Genomic DNA, 17,018 nt, shown 5'->3' with positions numbered 1-17,018 from the left:
TGCATGAGACGTCAGGAATCTCATTCTCTCTGCTGTATGGAAACACTTCAGGTTTTGTGACAAAAGTGTGCAGAAAAAAAAACGCAACAACGCAGCAAATACCTAATATGCATGCAATCACAAATCACTTGTACCCCCAGGATCCCCCCTAATCACACACTTGCACCTCATGAGACCTGTACCAAATACTAGCACTATGGTGGGGAGGCTACACACACAAGCACCAAAGATGAGGAAATGCTCACGACTCTGAGGACCCCCTTGTCACACGCCCTCACCCCAATGACCCACACATCACATGCCCTCACCCCCGACGACCCCCTCACCACCCATGATTCCCTCGTCACATGCCCTCACCCCCTGACGACCCCCTCATCACACACCCTCACCTCCCATGATTCCCTCGTCACACACCCTCACCCCGACGACCCCCTCATCACACGCCCTCACCACCCATGATTCCCTCGTCACACGCCCTCACCACCTGACGACCCTCTCGTCACACGCCCTCACCACCCATGATTCCCTCGTCACACGCCCTCACCACCTGACGACCCTCTCGTCACACGCCCTCACCACCCATGATTCCCTCGTCACACGCCCTCACCACCTGACGACCCTCTTGTCACACGCCCTCACCATACGCCCTCACCCCCGATGACCCTCTCATCACACATCCTCACCCCCGATGACCCTCTCATCACACATCCTCACCCCCAAGGTCTTCCACGTCACACACCCTCACCCGAGGACCCCTTATCACATGCCCTCACCCCTGAGAACCCCTTCCTCACACACAACCACCTTTGGGGACTCTATCACACACTTGTACCCAGTGACCTGTCCCAAATACCAGCACTGCTGGGGGTAGGGTCACACACTTGAACCATAAAGACCCCAGGCATGAAAACACCACCACCCCCCTCTGACACACTTGCGCCCTACAGTTACCCTACTGGTCTAGGCATTTTCCTGCACCGTCTATCACAAGTGCAGCCCACAGCAGACTTCCCCGGGGCTGAGTGGTGCAGGGCACTGCCCCTACCATTCCCTCCTCTGTGACTGTGGGTCCCCACTCCCCAGCCGCGCATCAGCCGCCCTAGCATGCCCCGCCCCGCAACCCTCCCCCACGTGATGTTGGTCTCTGCCCCGGAAGTGACGTGCAGCGGATGGCGGCGGTCCGCTCTGTAGTGGTGGCCGAACTGTGCCCGAAAGTGACAGGAGGAGGGAACATGGGGCGCGCCGGACTGTGGTGACCGAGCAGCGGGTATGACTGGTATGGGGGAGGGTGAGGAGTGCGGGCGGGGGGCTGTGCCGCCCTGGGGCGTCCCTGCCGGGCTCTGCGTGTTCGTTACGTAACGTGTACACAGCTGCTGTGGCGGTGCGCGTGTCCGCTCCAGGTGCGCGGCCGGTGGCGCTGTCAGTGCGGTCACGTGTGCCACCTGCAGAGCCTGACATCCTGCTGGCCACACATGGTCGTCTGTAGGAGCAAAACAAACCAGTGTGGGTCAGCTCCGAGGTCAGCCTGTAGGGGCGCTCTCCCGGGTGTCAGCCCTTGACAGGAATGCGTGACAGGAATGACGTGAACTTTTATCCCATACACTTTTTTCACCATATTCTCAAAAAGTTTTTTAGTCACTTGTTATCCATACTTGAAGCTGTATATACTGTATATGTGTCTCTCTACGTGTCTGCACACCTGTCCTAATTATCTGGTTAAAGTGGTTGACCTTGCGCACATGATTTGCATGCTGTCTTTGTATGTTTGTCACGCATACATGATTTGCATGCACGGGCGGGGTCATACTTACATGATTTGCATGCTCGGGGGGGGAGTCGCGCGTACAGGATTTGCATAGTCGGGGGGGAGGGGAGTCGCACGTACATGATTTGCATAGTCGGGGGAGTCGCGCGTACATGATTTGCATAGTCGGGGGAGTCGCGCGTACATGATTTGCATAGTCGGGGGAGTCGCGCGTACATGATTTGCATAGTCGGGGGAGTCGCGCGTACATGATTTGCATAGTCGGGGGAGTCGCGCGTACATGATTTGCATAGTCGGGGGGAGTCGCGCGTACATGATTTGCATAGTCGGGGGGAGTCGCGCGTACATGATTTGCATAGTCGGGGGGAGTCGCGCGTACATGATTTGCATAGTCGGGGGGAGTCGCGCGTACATGATTTGCATAGTCGGGGGGAGTCGCGCGTACATGATTTGCATAGTCGGGGGGAGTCGCGCGTACATGATTTGCATAGTCGGGGGGAGTCGCGCGTACATGATTTGCATAGTCGGGGGGAGTCGCGCGTACATGATTTGCATAGTCGGGGGGAGTCGCGCGTACATGATTTGCATAGTCGGGGGGAGTCGCGCGTACATGATTTGCATAGTCGGGGGGAGTCGCGCGTACATGATTTGCATAGTCGGGGGGAGTCGCGCGTACATGATTTGCATAGTCGGGGGGAGTCGCGCGTACATGATTTGCATAGTCGGGGGGAGTCGCGCGTACATGATTTGCATAGTCGGGGGGAGTCGCGCGTACATGATTTGCATAGTCGGGGGGGAGTCGCGCGTACATGATTTGCATAGTCGGGGGGAGTCGCGCGTACATGATTTGCATAGTCGGGGGGGAGTCGCGCGTACATGATTTGCATAGTCGGGGGGAGTCGCGCGTACATGATTTGCATAGTCGGGGGGAGTCGCGCGTACATGATTTGCATAGTCGGGGGAGTCGCGCGTACATGATTTGCATAGTCGGGGGAGTCGCGCGTACATGATTTGCATAGTCGGGGGAGTCGCGCGTACATGATTTGCATAGTCGGGGGAGTCGCGCGTACATGATTTGCATAGTCGGGGGAGTCGCGCGTACATGATTTGCATAGTCGGGGGAGTCGCGCGTACATGATTTGCATAGTCGGGGGAGTCGGGCGTACATGATTTGCATAGTCGGGGGAGTCGGGCGTACATGATTTGCATAGTCGGGGGAGTCGCGCGTACATGATTTGCATAGTCGGGGGAGTCGCGCGTACATGATTTGCATAGTCGGGGGAGTCGCGCGTACATGATTTGCATAGTCGGGGGAGTCGCGCGTACATGATTTGCATAGTCGGGGGAGTCGCGCGTACATGATTTGCATAGTCGGGGGAGTCGCGCGTACATGATTTGCATAGTCGGGGGAGTCGCGCGTACATGATTTGCATAGTCGGGGGAGTCGCGCGTACATGATTTGCATAGTCGGGGGGGGAGTCGCGCGTACATGATTTGCATGCTCGGGGGGGGTCGCGCGTACATGATTTGCATGCTCGGGGGGGTCGCGCGTACATGATTTGCATGGTGTGTGTGTCACGCGTACATGATTTGTATGTGTGTATGTATATATGTTTGTCACGCGTACATGATTTGCATGCTGGGGGGGGGTCACACGTACATGATTTGCATGCTGGGGGTGTGAGCGTGCCTCACACGTACATGATTTGCATGCTCGGGAGGGAGAGTCATGTGTACATGATTTGCATAATTCACACTGAGATCCTCTACATGAAAATAAGAGTCTCAAACCTAGATACTTTTATGACATAAAACTATATTGTGTTATTGATACAAACATGAAGACATAATACAAAAAAAGGATGATGATTTGCATGCTCGGAGGGGGGGGGGGAGTCATGCGTACATGAGTGGCGTGTGTGTGTGTGTCACACGCGTACATGATTTGTATGTGTGTATGTATATATTTGTCACGCGTACATGATTTGCATGCTGGGGGGGGTCACACGTACATGATTTGCATGCTGGGGGTGTGTGCGTCACGCATACATGATTTGCATGGTATGTGTCTCACGCGTACATGATTTGCATGCTCGGGGGGGTCACGTGTACATGATTTGCATGCTGTGTGTGTGTTTGTCACGCATACATGATTTGCATGGTATGTGTCTCACGCGTACATGATTTGCATGCTCGGGGGGGTCACGTGTACATGATTTGCATGCTGTGTGTGTGTTTGTCACGCGTACATGATTTGCATGCTCGGGGGGGGGTCTCGAATACATGATTTGCATGCTGGAGGGTGTCACGCGTACGTGATTTGCATGCTCGGGGGGGTTGGGGTCGGCACGTGTAGCTGATTTACATGCTCGGGGGTGTGGGTCACGCGTACGTGATTTGCATGCTGGGGGTCATACGTACGTGATTTGCATGCTCGGGGGGCGGGGTCGGCCTAGGGGATGAGCGTGCTCCATATGCAGCAGGTGCTGGCTGTTTATTAAAAAATAAAGTTAAGATAACATTTTGAAACAAACCTTCAAACATTAAAAATTCCAAACAATCCCTTTTTCCATTTAGCATTTACAAATTTTACATAAATGCATAATGATCCATACTAATAAAATATTATCTACACTAGGAGAAAATTGAGTCCAAATAACCAATAAAAATCTCAAAATTTTATTTTAACAAAAATATAATGTACAGAAAAAAAATCAAATAAACAAAAATCATGAAAATATAGAACCTATACAGTACATGGGTCTTTAGTTGCTGGATGGTTAAATCCAGAGGTGCACAACTAGGGCCGAAGAAAAGGACAGGATATGTACACATATGGGGTGCAGCCACAGGGCATATCATTTAATTTACAATGGACTCTAGTATATTATATATACACAATAGAGTGTGTCATAACAGTCCACCACAGTATTAATGTAATAATCCCCGTGCCTAGCTGCTTACCCGTCATTAATACGTTATCATGTTAAGTAAAAAGTGATTAATTACCCATGTCGTTGGTTAGTCCTGCCTTTTCCTTGGCCACGTACCCCGACGCGCGTTTCACGTTCAAAATGCAAATAAAATATTATGTCGTTTATCTAGCAGCATTGGACACTAAAAAAAATGGGAAAATTGACATTTTTTGTTCCCCTCTCCTTTTCAAATATATGGGAATAATAAGTGATCAAAAATCCATATGTGCACTATAATGGTACCAATGAAGACTACAGGTCGTCCCACAAAAACAAGCCCTCACACAGCTCTTTTGATAGAATTATGTATCTTGAACTATTTTGGGCAATGGAAAGTTTTTCCAATGAAGATTTGTTTTTTTAAGATACTGACAAATATGGTGCACATAACAAGTGTGTTCTGTGTAATGGCCTCTGCTGTTTCAGATGTCTGGTTGGGTTTGGCCACGACATCTGTCACAAAACCAAAGTTTGCTTGGTGTTGCTGCTACATCGCAGCATAATACAAGTGAATAGGGTCACAGTGCCACCCCAAGGGTACTGCAATAAACAAGTCACCAGAGGTCCAAAAAGCTATGCTGTGGAGTAGGAGTCTGTTTCCATTTTGGTGGAGTTGGTGTCGGCAATGTAGGATGTGCTGTAAATGTTCTCGTAAGAATTTGGGAAAGTTATGAAATGTCTTATAATTGTCTGTTTTATTGCTGATCCAAGGATCTCGGCTTTTAGCTGAGATGAATTTGTGCTGCATTTTCTGTACGTGCTCAGTAGTGACCAGTGCTTTAGAGTCGAGAGGGAAATTGACAAGTCGGAGGTTTTTCTTACCGGCTCCACAGCCCTGGTCTAAACGCATCAGTTTTTTTGTTGTTGCAGTAATTGTTGGGTTATGATGCAACCCAATTCGCCTGTATTGCCCTGTTGAAAAGTCAACCAGCAAACTTTGGTCGTGCAACTAGTGTCTCGGCCAAAATTTCTCTGTTTAGTGCCAGCTTTATCGACACATTGATAGATTAGCCTCATCATGTTATCATTGGTCTTTCCGGGTCATCCCTCCTGACAGCACTATGGAGGTCGTCCTTCTTTTCCTTGATGGGACAGGAAACAATGGGAGGTTAAAAGGACCCTCCCATCTTCACCCCTCAGTGATTTTTTTGTCCCAGTGAGGACAGGAATGACGAGAGAAGAGCTCCGTCCTTCCTGACTGTACCTGGTAGACCCAGTGTGGATCGGGGGGGGGGGGGGTCCCAGCCTCTCCCTTCCCACTGTCAATCGGTCTGTGTCCGACACCCTCCGATGGGGGGTCCCTCAGCCTACCTGGAGAGCACTGCTCCCGGGCTGCGAGTAGCTTCTTCCTGCCTGGAGGCGCTCGGCTCCAGCATGCTGAATCCTCTGTGGGCGCACTTCCGGTGATGTCATCTCTGCGGGCCAGGCAGAGCACTTCTGGATCCCGGCCAGCGAGCATTGCACAGTGGAACTCAGGAAGTATCCGGACGATGCAAGGATCCTAGCGGTGCCTCATCTGAAAGGTATTGTATAAATAGGGTCCTAAATGTATGCAAATGTTACTATCCACCTTTCGTGTCTCCCCTATTTCCGCATAGATTGTAAGCTTGCGAGCAGGACCCTCATTCATTTTGGTATCTGTTGATCTATGTGTTTTTTATTACGCTGTAATGTCTATTGTCTGTACAGCTCCCCTCTAAAATGTAAAGTGCTGCAGAATATGTTGGGGCTATAGAAATTAAATTATTATTATTATTATTTTGTAGGCTTGGGCATGGAGGAATCTGCCAAAACTGAGGTTACATCTGAACAAGGCCTGGGGCACGTGAGTAGAGGGTTAGTGAGATACCCACTGATAGTCCTTTACCCCACACATAGAAACATATGGCACATACCATATTTTTCAGATTATAAAACGCTCTGGATTATAAGACGTACCCCAAATTTTGAGGATAATTTTTTTTTAATAAAATGGTGGTGCTTCTTAGTTATAATCCATGCGTCTTATTGCTTACTGGGGGTTGTGGGTGTGGTGAAGCGGGGTCACTGCTGGAGGAGGCAGGAGTGGGGTGATTCTGCAGGCTGCAGGCTAGGATGAGGGGGTGCTCCGATGTGCGGCGCGCTGGTGCGGAGGTCTTGTGCTGGTGCATGTCCGGTGCTGCTGCCGGGTATCTCTGGGTGCCCGGCGGTTGCTGCCCGGTGCTACGTGGGTGTCTGGCGCTGCCCGGGGCTCTGCCGACATTTTGCGACAGGCCAGAGCCCTGGTAATTTCACGGTTCCCTGTGCATGTGTGGTGGACTCCGGGAATAGGGCCGCCACCGGGGGCGGCGCATGCATAGATGGTGATCTCGGGACCAATATCTCGAGAGATGACATCTCTGAGCTGAAATCTCATCTCTTGGCGGCGGCCATATTCCCAGAGTCCACCGCACACTCACAGGGAACCGTGGAAGTACTGGGGTTCTGGCCTGTCGCAAAATGTTGGCAGAGCCTCAAGCAGTGTCGGACACCCACGCAGCACCGCTGGGCACTGGAAACACCCGCAGCACCGGCCAGCAACCGCCGGACACCCCCCTCATCCCAGCCTGCTGCCTACACCCACAGTGTCTGTAAGACATGTACGCTTTGTAACACGCACCCTCCATTTTCCCCCCGACTTTGGGGGAAAAAAGTGCCTCTTACAAAGCGAAAAATACAGTACTCTGTGTATTTTAGGGGGAGCATCCACCTCTGCAACACCTAAAGGGGACGGCAAAGAAGTGGGGAAGTGTAGAAGCCTTGCACCTCAAAAGTAATCAGGGAGGAGCAGTCATCTCTGCTGTCAGATATGAGGTCCATTATCAGAGAGGAGGTCCAGACCTCTATCTCGGGGCTTACCCAGATGCACGATTCTCAGCCAAAGTCCCAGGGCGGTCCGTCTTCTGGTCTTCACACCGCGGCTCCAGCGCAGGCGTACTTTGTCTGCCCTGTTGAGGGCATAGCAAAGTACTGCAGTGCGCATGCGCCGGGAAAGATCAGAGAGGCCCAGCACCTGCGCACTGCAGTACTTTGCTCTGCCCTCAAGGGCAGACAAAGTACGCCTGCGCTGGAGCCGCAGCGTGAAGACCAGAAGAGGACGTTATCTGATGAAGATGGGAGGCACCGGACCCAGACCAACAGCGGGAACGCCCCTGGGTGAGTATAATCTAACGTCTTTTTCTCAACTTTTAGGATACATCTGGGGCTTATCTACAGCATTACAGAATGCTGTAGATAAGCCCCTGATGCCCGTGGGCTTACCTCACCTGCGATTTTGGGGGTGACAGGTTCCCTTTAACCTGGTGCTCAATGCACTATGTAAGCACCTGTACAAGCCAGTAAGTAGCATAAGCATTAACAGACTTTCATTTAAAACATCCTTCCTGGTGGCTATTACATCGGCCAAGAGGGTAGGAGAGTTACAGGCCCTATCTGAGACCCTTATCTGCAGATATTCAAGGAACAAATAGTTTTGAGGCTCGACCCGGCCTTTCTCCCCAGAGTTGTTGACCCCAAATATGAATCAGAAAGTTGTGCTTCCTTCCTTCTGCCAGCATCCAAGGAGCAGACCATTCTCTCTCTAGACATGAGACAGACGGTTCTCTACTACCTGGAAGCTACCAGGGACTGGAGACAGGACCCCAACTTGTTCGTGCAGTACGGGGGAACAAATAGGGGGAAGAAGGCGGCAAAATCCACAATAGCAAGGTGGATCAGATCCACGATTGGGCTGGCTTTAGTGGATCAGATTTATAGGGCCGCAACATGGTCCAGTCTGGGCACTTTTTCGAGACATTAAATACTAGACGTAGTCTCAGGACAAGTTGCCTTCAGTAGGAAGATTCTTTATGCAGTGGTCCCACCCTAATTCACCATACTTTGCTATTCTCCATAGTGTTATCAGGAGGTATGACCTGGAAAACAGTAATTAGACCTACCGGTAATTGTGTTTCCAGGAATCCATCCTGACAGCACGGCTAGTTCCCTCCCTTTTGAGAAATTCTTTACTTATGTAACGTTTGTATAAAGAATGTCCAATAAATTCTGTTGCATCCATCCTGGTGTGATACTTGGACAAGACATTCGGGTGGAGATGGGAGGGTCCTTTTAACCTCTTGTTGTTTCCTGTCCTAGCAAGGATAAATAGGACGACCTCCATAGTGCTGTCAGGATGGATTCCTCGAAACACAATTATTTTTTTTTAGCTATGGTCTTCACTGTACTTCTCAGTTATGTCTTAGTTAATGGGTAAATATTTTCCCTTTTTGTTTTTGTCTTTGATGTCTGCTTCCTGTCTTGTTTCTGCTTTCTCGATTATCAATGTCTGACAGCAATATTGTGGAAAGTTTGAGTCTCAGGAAGCTCTTTGCTTTCTGTCAAAGTGAAGATAAGCTCTTAATCAGCCTGAAATGTAACTAAAGCTGCAGATAATGTTCATGGCGAAAAATATAGAATAAAAAAAGAGACTTTTTTATACGTTTGCGTATGTATGTGCATATATATGTACAGTTAAGTCCATATATATTTGGACAGAGACAACATTTTTCTAATTTTGGTTATAGACATTACCACAATGAATTTTAAACAAAACAATTCAGATGCAGTTGAAGTTCAGACTTTCAGCTTTCATTTGAGGGTATCCAGATTAAAATTGGATTAAGGGTTTAGGCATTATCAGCTCCTTAACATGTGCCACCCTGTTTTTAAAGGGACCAAAAGTAATTGGACAGATTAAATAATTTTAACTAAAATGTTCATTTTTAGTACTTGGTTGAAAACCCTTTGTTGGCAATGACTGCCTGAAGTCTAGAACTCATGGACATCACCAGACGCTGTGTTTCCTCCTTTTTGATGCTCTGCCAGGCCTTCACTGTGGTGGTTTTCAGTTGCTGTTTGTTTGTGGGCCCTTCTGTCTGAAGTTTAGTCTTTAACAAGTGAAATCCATGCTCAATTGGGTTGAGATCAGGTGACTGACTTGGCCATTCAAGAATATTCCACTTCTTTGCTTTAATAAACTCCTGGGTTGCTTTGGCTTTATGTTTTGGGTCATTGTCCATCTGTAGTATGAAAGGACGATCAATCAGTTTGGCTGGATCTGAGCACACAGTATGGCTCTGAATACCTCAGAATTCATTCGGCTGCTTCTGTCCTGTGTCACATCATCAATAAACACTAGTGACCCAGTGCCACTGGCAGCCATGCATGCCCAAGCCATCACACTGCCTCCGCCGTGTTTTACAGATGATGTGGTATGCTTTGGATCATGAGCTGTACCACGCCGTCTCCATGCTTTTCTCTTTCCATCATTCTGGTAGAGGTTGATCTTGGTTTCATCTGTCCAAAGAATGTTCTTCCAGAACTGTGCTGGCTTTTCTAGATGTTTTTTTTTAGCAAAGTCCAGCCTAGCCTTTTTATTCTTGATGCTTATGAGTGGCTTGCACCGTGCATTGAACCCTCTGTATTTACTTTCACGCAGTCTTCTCTTTATGGTAGATTTGGATATTGATACGCCGACCTCCTGGAGAGTTTTGTTCACTTGGTTGGCTGTTGTGAAGGGGTTTCTCTTCACCATGGAGATTATTCTGCGATCATCCACCACTGTTGTCTTCCGTGGGCGCCCAGGTCTTTTTGCATTGATGCGTTCACCAGTGCTTTCTTTCTTTCTCAGGATGTACCAAACTGTAGATTTTGCCACTCCTAATATTGTAGCAATTTCTTGGATGGTTTTTTTCTGTTTTCGCAGCTTAAGGATGGCTTGTTTCTCAGTCGCCCATGACAGCACTACCAGAGAGAGGGAATCCGCCCTTCAGGACAGGAAACCTACAGGATAAAAAGGGCGGTACCTCTCTCCTGCGTCAGTTTGGTTTGCTGTCCTGACAGGGAACCCTCTAGGATGGTACCTGAGATCCGGAGCCGGCCAGTTGACCTATGACGGCGGGGAGGCCCCTGTCACGGCTGGCGCGGTGTCCGACGCCGCCACTGCTGGGTCCGATGGGGCTGCAGAGTGCGCGGAGGGAAGCGCGGCCGCCTCCCCGGATTGGGGTAGGGGCTTCGGGGACCCGGTGTGCCTCGGCGGCAGAGGCACTTACTGATTCGGAGCGGTGGCATGGTGTGTGTAAGGACACCAAGATGGCCGCTGCACCGGATATAGAAAACACTACTTCCAGGTCCCGGGCAGAGCGCGCATGCTCAGTGATCCAAGGGGGATCAGCGCTTTCCGGGAACGCAGCCCTGGAGGAGGGGGTGAATCGGCGCCAAATATAGTATTTAAACACCGCTGTGGAATCGCTCTTTGCTGCATGCAGTCCTAATAATGGAGGACAGCGACCAGCAGCTCCAGCAGGCGCAGCCCTTACAGCAGCCACAGCCACCGCAGCAGCAGCAGCAGCAGCAACGTCAGCGTCAGCTCCAGCAGCCATTCCACGCCGCGGAGTAAAGCCAATATGCCTAACCAGCCGACACCACAGACTACGGATCTGATACAGTATCCTATACCTCCTCCAGAACCGGTACCTGTGGCTGCGCAAGATGGGTGAGTGATCTTCGTGAAAGTTCACCAAATAATTGGGGTCCCCCTTTCCGTTTGTTTTTAGGCAAGAAAAAAAACGGAGAAAACTAAGAATAGAGTCTGCCCCTTATGCAGTGAACCCCTGTTGCAAAACTGGGATAAGAAATTGTGTGGCTCCTGTATAGGACAAGTCCTTTGTGAAGAAACCCCTAGTTTCGCCTCTGAACTGCGATCTGTAATAAGATCAGAGGTGGAAACAGCATTTAAATCTCTTAAAGGGGAAGGGGTCAAGGAAAAAACACCTGTGCCCTATTCTCACTCCGATTCTTCTAGTTCTGAGGGGGACGCTTCAGACAGACAGGGTTCCTCCTCCTCCTCGGATTCTGAGAGCGGAGGCCGCCACTGCTTCCCATTAGACGAAGTAGATGCCCTTGTAAAGGCCGTAAGATCAACCATGGGGGTTGTAGATCCACGTCCTGACAAAACAGTATAGGACATTATATTTGGGGGCCTAGGACAGAAAAGGCGCAGAGTCTTTCCACTTAACGAGAATGTTCAAGCATTAATTAAGAAAGAGTGGGAGAAACCAGAAAGGAAAAATTCATCCGTGCCCTCCCTTAAAAGAAAATATCCCTTCGAGGAAGAGGCTTCTACGTCATGGGACAAGGCACCAAAACTCGACGTAGCAGTAGCCAAAGCGTCAAAAAAATTTGCATTGCCATTTGAGGACATGGGAACTCTGAAGGATCCCCTCGATAAAAGAGCTGATACTTTCCTTAAAGGGGCCTGGGAATCGGCAGGGGGGTGTCTAAGGCCTGCAATAGCAGCCGCATGTACTTCCAGATCTTGAATGATTTGGATAGATAACTTGGAAAAGCAACTAAAAGACGGCGTATCTAGACATAAAATGATTGAATCAATTCCCATGATTAGAGGGGCGGCAGCCTTTTTGGCAGATTCATCAGCCGATTCAATCAAACTTACTTCAAAATCGGCAGCCTTGTCCAATGCAGCTCGTAGGACGCTGTGGTTAAAAAGCTGGCCGGGCGACCTACAGACCAAACAAAAACTCTGTTCAATTCCATGTGAGGGGAAATTCTTATTTGGGGAAACCCTAGATGACATCTTACAAAAAGCGGGGGATAAGAAGAAGGGGTTCCCTAACCTAGCCGCACCATTTGTTAGACGGCCCTTTCGGAGTAGGAAGTTTTTTCAGAGACGTCCCCCAAGGGAACAGAACAGATGGGATGATGGGAGAAGGAAGGATAGGGGCTTCCTCTTTGGTAATTCCCCAAGAGATAAAAAAAAACCCTAAGTGACACCTTCCCCAGGGTGGGAGGGAGATTGTCTCAATACCTTCCGGCCTGGGAAAAAATTTCAACCAATACTTGGATTTTAGATCTGATAAAGATGGGACTTCAAATAAACTTTACCTCCCTTCCTCCCCAAAACTATGTGGTCACCCCACTAAAACCCTCACCTCAGCAACAACAGGCCTTGGAACAAGAAATTTCAAAGCTCATAATGAAAGATGTGATCCAAGAGGTTCCCCTACTGGAAAGAGGCAAAGGGTTCTTTTCCCCACTATTTTTGGTCCCAAAACCGGATGGTTCATTCCGCAAAATAATCAATTTACAGAAACTAAACAGTTATGTAAAAAATCAATCCTTCAAAATGGAATCAATAAAATCAACAATAAAAAACCTGTTTCCGAATTGCTTCATGATAGTGTTGGATCTCAGCGACGCGTACTATCATGTCCCCATCCACAAAAATGCCCAGAAATACCTCAGACTAGCGGTAGTCATGGGAGGAGAAATAAAACAATACCAGTACAAGGCCCTTCCATTTGGCATCTCGGTAGCGCCTCGTATATTTACCAAATTGGTAGCGGAAATGATGGCCCACATAAGAGAAAAAGACATTCTAATAATACCGTATCTGGACGACTTCCTAATTGTCAGCAACTCAGCCAAACATTGTCGCCAACAATGCGACAGAGTGTTAAAAATGCTAACAGAGTTAGGTTGGCTCCTAAATCTCCAAAAGTCAAAACTAGAACCGACCAGGGTTCAAGAGTTTTTGGGCCTCACTTTGGACTCGATAACACAGGAATGTCGTCTTCCAGACCAGAAAAAACAGAAAATATCAAATCTTGTGTCCAGAGCTCGTTCAAACCCTCATATGACCCTGAGAGGGGCGATGTCACTGCTGGGGTCCCTTTCTGCTTGTCTCCCGGCAATACAGTGGGCACAAATTCACACGAGGGATCTCCAGTGGGATATTCTGAGGAATCAGGTTACACTGGGGGGACACCTAGAAGGAAACATGTCTCTAAATTCAAACACTATTCGTTCCCTAGCCTGGTGGTTAGATCCCAACAACCTATCAAAGGGGGTTCCATGGGTAATAGACACATCTCGGATAGTTACCACGGATGCCAGTCCCACGGGGTGGGGAGCTCACCTGGACGACAGTATCACTCAGGGGGTCTGGACAGATCAAGAATACGAGGTATCTTCAAATCAAAAAGAACTTTGGGCAGTGAGTCACGCTCTATCATATTTTCTTCCCAGCCTACAGGGGCATCATGTCTGGGTTTTTTCGGACAATCAGGTAGTGGTAGCCTACCTGAACCATCAGGGGGGAACCAGATCCCAAGCCCTAATGAAGTCTACCTTCCAGATCTTCATCTTAGCAGAAGACAACTTCCTATCCCTCTCTGCGCTGCATATAAAGGGGGTAGAGAACCAAAAAGCAGACTTCTTAAGCCGTACCCGGTTAAAACGGGGGGAATGGGCACTAAACCAAAGCATCTTCGATCGGATCACCAAAATCTGGGGGGTTCCTGTAATAGATCTCTTTGCCAGTGCAGAAAACAGGAAAGTAAGGGAATTTTGTTCTCTGAACCCCAAAGGGGGCCCTCGGGCTCTGGATGCATTTACGATCCCATGGACTCAGGGTCTAGCATACGCGTATCCTCCTCACATTCTTATTCCGGCTGTTCTGCGGAAAATCAGGCAGGACAGGGCGAGAATCATCCTAATAGCCCCCTTCTGGCCCAAAAGGGCCTGGTTTTCCTGGCTGAGAATTCTATCGGTCTCCGATCCCTGGGTTCTCCCGGATCTTCCGGATCTCTTATACCAGGGACCGGTGTTCCACCCTCAGTCAGCAAACCTCCACTTGACAGCGTGGAACTTGAAAGGTCACTACTAAGGGCAAGGGGCTTTTCAGATAATTTAGTGTCTACACTATTAAAAAGTAGAAAATCAGTAACAACTAAAATCTACGGTAAGACCTGGAAAAAGTTTTTGTCCACCTCTGGGGTAAAATTACAAGACGGGGTCCAAGTGGTCAAAATATTAGAATTTCTGCAAAAAGGCTTAGATATGGGCCTCCCGGTGAGCACCTTAAAAGTGCAAATAGCGGCCTTAGGTGCATTATACAGTGAGAGTATTGCCTCTAACCCATGGGTAACAAGGTTTATTAAAGCTGCGATACGGTCTAAACCTTTAAAAATCAGAAGTCTTCCGACCTGGGACTTAAATTTAGTCCTATCAGCACTGACAGAACCTCCATTCGAGCCCATAGATTCATTACCACTTAAAATCTTATCTTTCAAAACGGCCCTTCTCACAGCTTTGACATCTGCCTGTAGAATTAGTGACCTTCAGGCTCTATCTGCTAACCCTCCATTCACACAAATCATGGATGATAGGGTAATACTAAAAACAGATCCCGCTTATCTACCCAAGGTTGCTTCCAATTTCCACAGGTCCCAAGAAATAATCCTTCCCTCTTTTTGTCCAAACCCTAAAAATAAAAAAGAGGAAAAGTTCCACACTTTAGATGTGAGAAGGTGTTTAATACACTACTTAGAATCCTCCCGACAGTATAGGAAGAAAGGGTCTCTCTTTATCTGTTTTCAGGGACCTAGGAAAGGACTCAAAGCCTCCAAAAGCACTATAGCTCGCTGGGTAACTGATGCGATAGCCTTGGCATACTCGTCCACGGGAAACGCAGTTCCTGAAGGGCTCAAGGCGCATTCTACAAGAGCCATGGCGACCTCCTGGGCCGAAAGGTCGGAGGTACCAATAGACAAAATCTGCAAGGCGGCCACCTGGTCATCACCTTCAACCTTCTTTAGGCACTACCGCTTAGACCTGGCCTCTTCGTCTGACTTAGCCTTCGGAAGAAGGGTCTTGCAGGCTGTGGTCCCTCCCTAAGGCAATGATCTCTGTAATTCTCTCTGGTAGTGCTGTCATGGGCGACTGAGAAAACGGTAGTTACTTACCGATAACGGTATTTCTCAGAGCCCATGACAGCACCTGCTTATTCCCACCCTATCACGTGTGCGGTGAGCACCTTATTATATGAAATGTGTGTTTCTAATTTAGACACGGTGTAATCCTGATAAGTATTTTGTTAAAATTGTATATTTTCCTGTTGTCACTAACCTGGAGGACCTCTAATGCTATGTAAACCAAACTGACGCAGGAGAGAGGTACCGCCCTTTTTATCCTGTAGGTTTCCTGTCCTGAAGGGCGGATTCCCTCTCTCTGGTAGTGCTGTCATGGGCTCTGAGAAATACCGTTATCGGTAAGTAACTACCGTATTCACCTGCATGGAGAGCTCCTTTGACCGCATGTTTACTTCACAGCAAAACCTTCCAAATGCAAACACCACACCTCAAATCAACTCCAGGCCTTTTATCTGCTTAATTGAGAATGACATAACAAAGGGATTGCCCACACCTGTCCATGAAATAGCGTTGGAGTCAATTGTTCAATTACTTTTGGTACCTTTAAAAACAGGGTGGCACAACTTAAGGAGCTGAAACTCCTAAACCCTTCATCCAATTTTAATGTGGATACCCTCAAATGAAAGCTGAAAGTCTGAACTTCAACTGCATCTGAATTGTTTTGTTTAAAATTCATTGTGGTAATGTCTATAACCAAAATTAGAAAAATGTTGTATCTGTCCAAATATATATGGACTTAACTGTATGTATGTATATATATATATATATATATATAATATATATATCTACTATATAATTGTCTAAGGGTTCGGATATTCATTGGTCGCGGCCTCTGTCTGTCGTGGGATCCAAGTCGCTGATTGGTCGTGGCAAAACGCCCACGACCATTGCCATGACCAATCAGCGACGGGCGCAGTCCGGCGGCAACATGGCCGCTCCTTCCTCCCGCAGTCAGTGCCCGCTCCATACTCCCCTCCAGTCAGCGCTCACACAGGGTTAATGGCAGCGCTAATGGACCGCGTTATGCTGCGGTGTAATGCACTCCGTTAACGATGCTATTAACCCTGTGTGACCAACTTTTTTACTATTGATGTTGCCTATGCAGCCTCAATAGTAAAAAGATCTAATGTTAAAAAAAATTAAAAATCATCATATACTCACATTCCGGCGCCTTTCCCGCTCCTCGCGACGCTCCGGTAACCGCTCCATGCAAGCGGCAGGTTCCGGTGGCAAGGATGGTATGCGACAAGGACCTGCCATGACATCACGGTCATGTGACCGCGACGTCATCACAGGTCCTGCGAGAAAGACCTGCCATGACGTCACGGTCATGTGACCGTGACGTCATCACAGGTCCTGCGCCCATACCAACCTTGGGACCGGAAGCTGCCGCGTGCACCGCACACAGGGCCAGGACTTCAACAGAGGGTGAGTATATGTTTATTTTTTATTTTAAGTCTGTATACTACATGGCTCTGTGCTGTATACTCC

The 17,018-nt window shown here is 48.6% G+C and overlaps 1 protein-coding gene across 2 annotated transcripts in view; it reads left to right on the top strand.

Moving 5' to 3' along the window:
* The first annotated feature begins 1,152 nt into the window (after positions 1 to 1,152).
* Positions 1,153 to 17,018, top strand: part of ELK4 (ETS transcription factor ELK4) — a 171,010-nt gene continuing 155,144 nt past the window's right edge. Inside the window, exon 1 of one of the 2 annotated variants that reach the window (XM_069756228.1) lies at positions 1,153 to 1,267. The gene's annotated coding sequence lies outside the window, so the exon portion shown is untranslated. The remainder of the gene's footprint in view (positions 1,268 to 17,018) is intronic. The other variant, XM_069756229.1, reaches the window with a different exon arrangement.

Source organism: Ranitomeya imitator, chromosome 3 (genome assembly GCF_032444005.1).
Source record: "Ranitomeya imitator isolate aRanImi1 chromosome 3, aRanImi1.pri, whole genome shotgun sequence".
In the NCBI taxonomy this organism is placed as follows: domain Eukaryota; kingdom Metazoa; phylum Chordata; class Amphibia; order Anura; family Dendrobatidae; genus Ranitomeya; species Ranitomeya imitator.
Note: the sequence above shows the minus strand (reverse complement) of the source record. Positions and strands in the feature narration are given on the sequence as shown.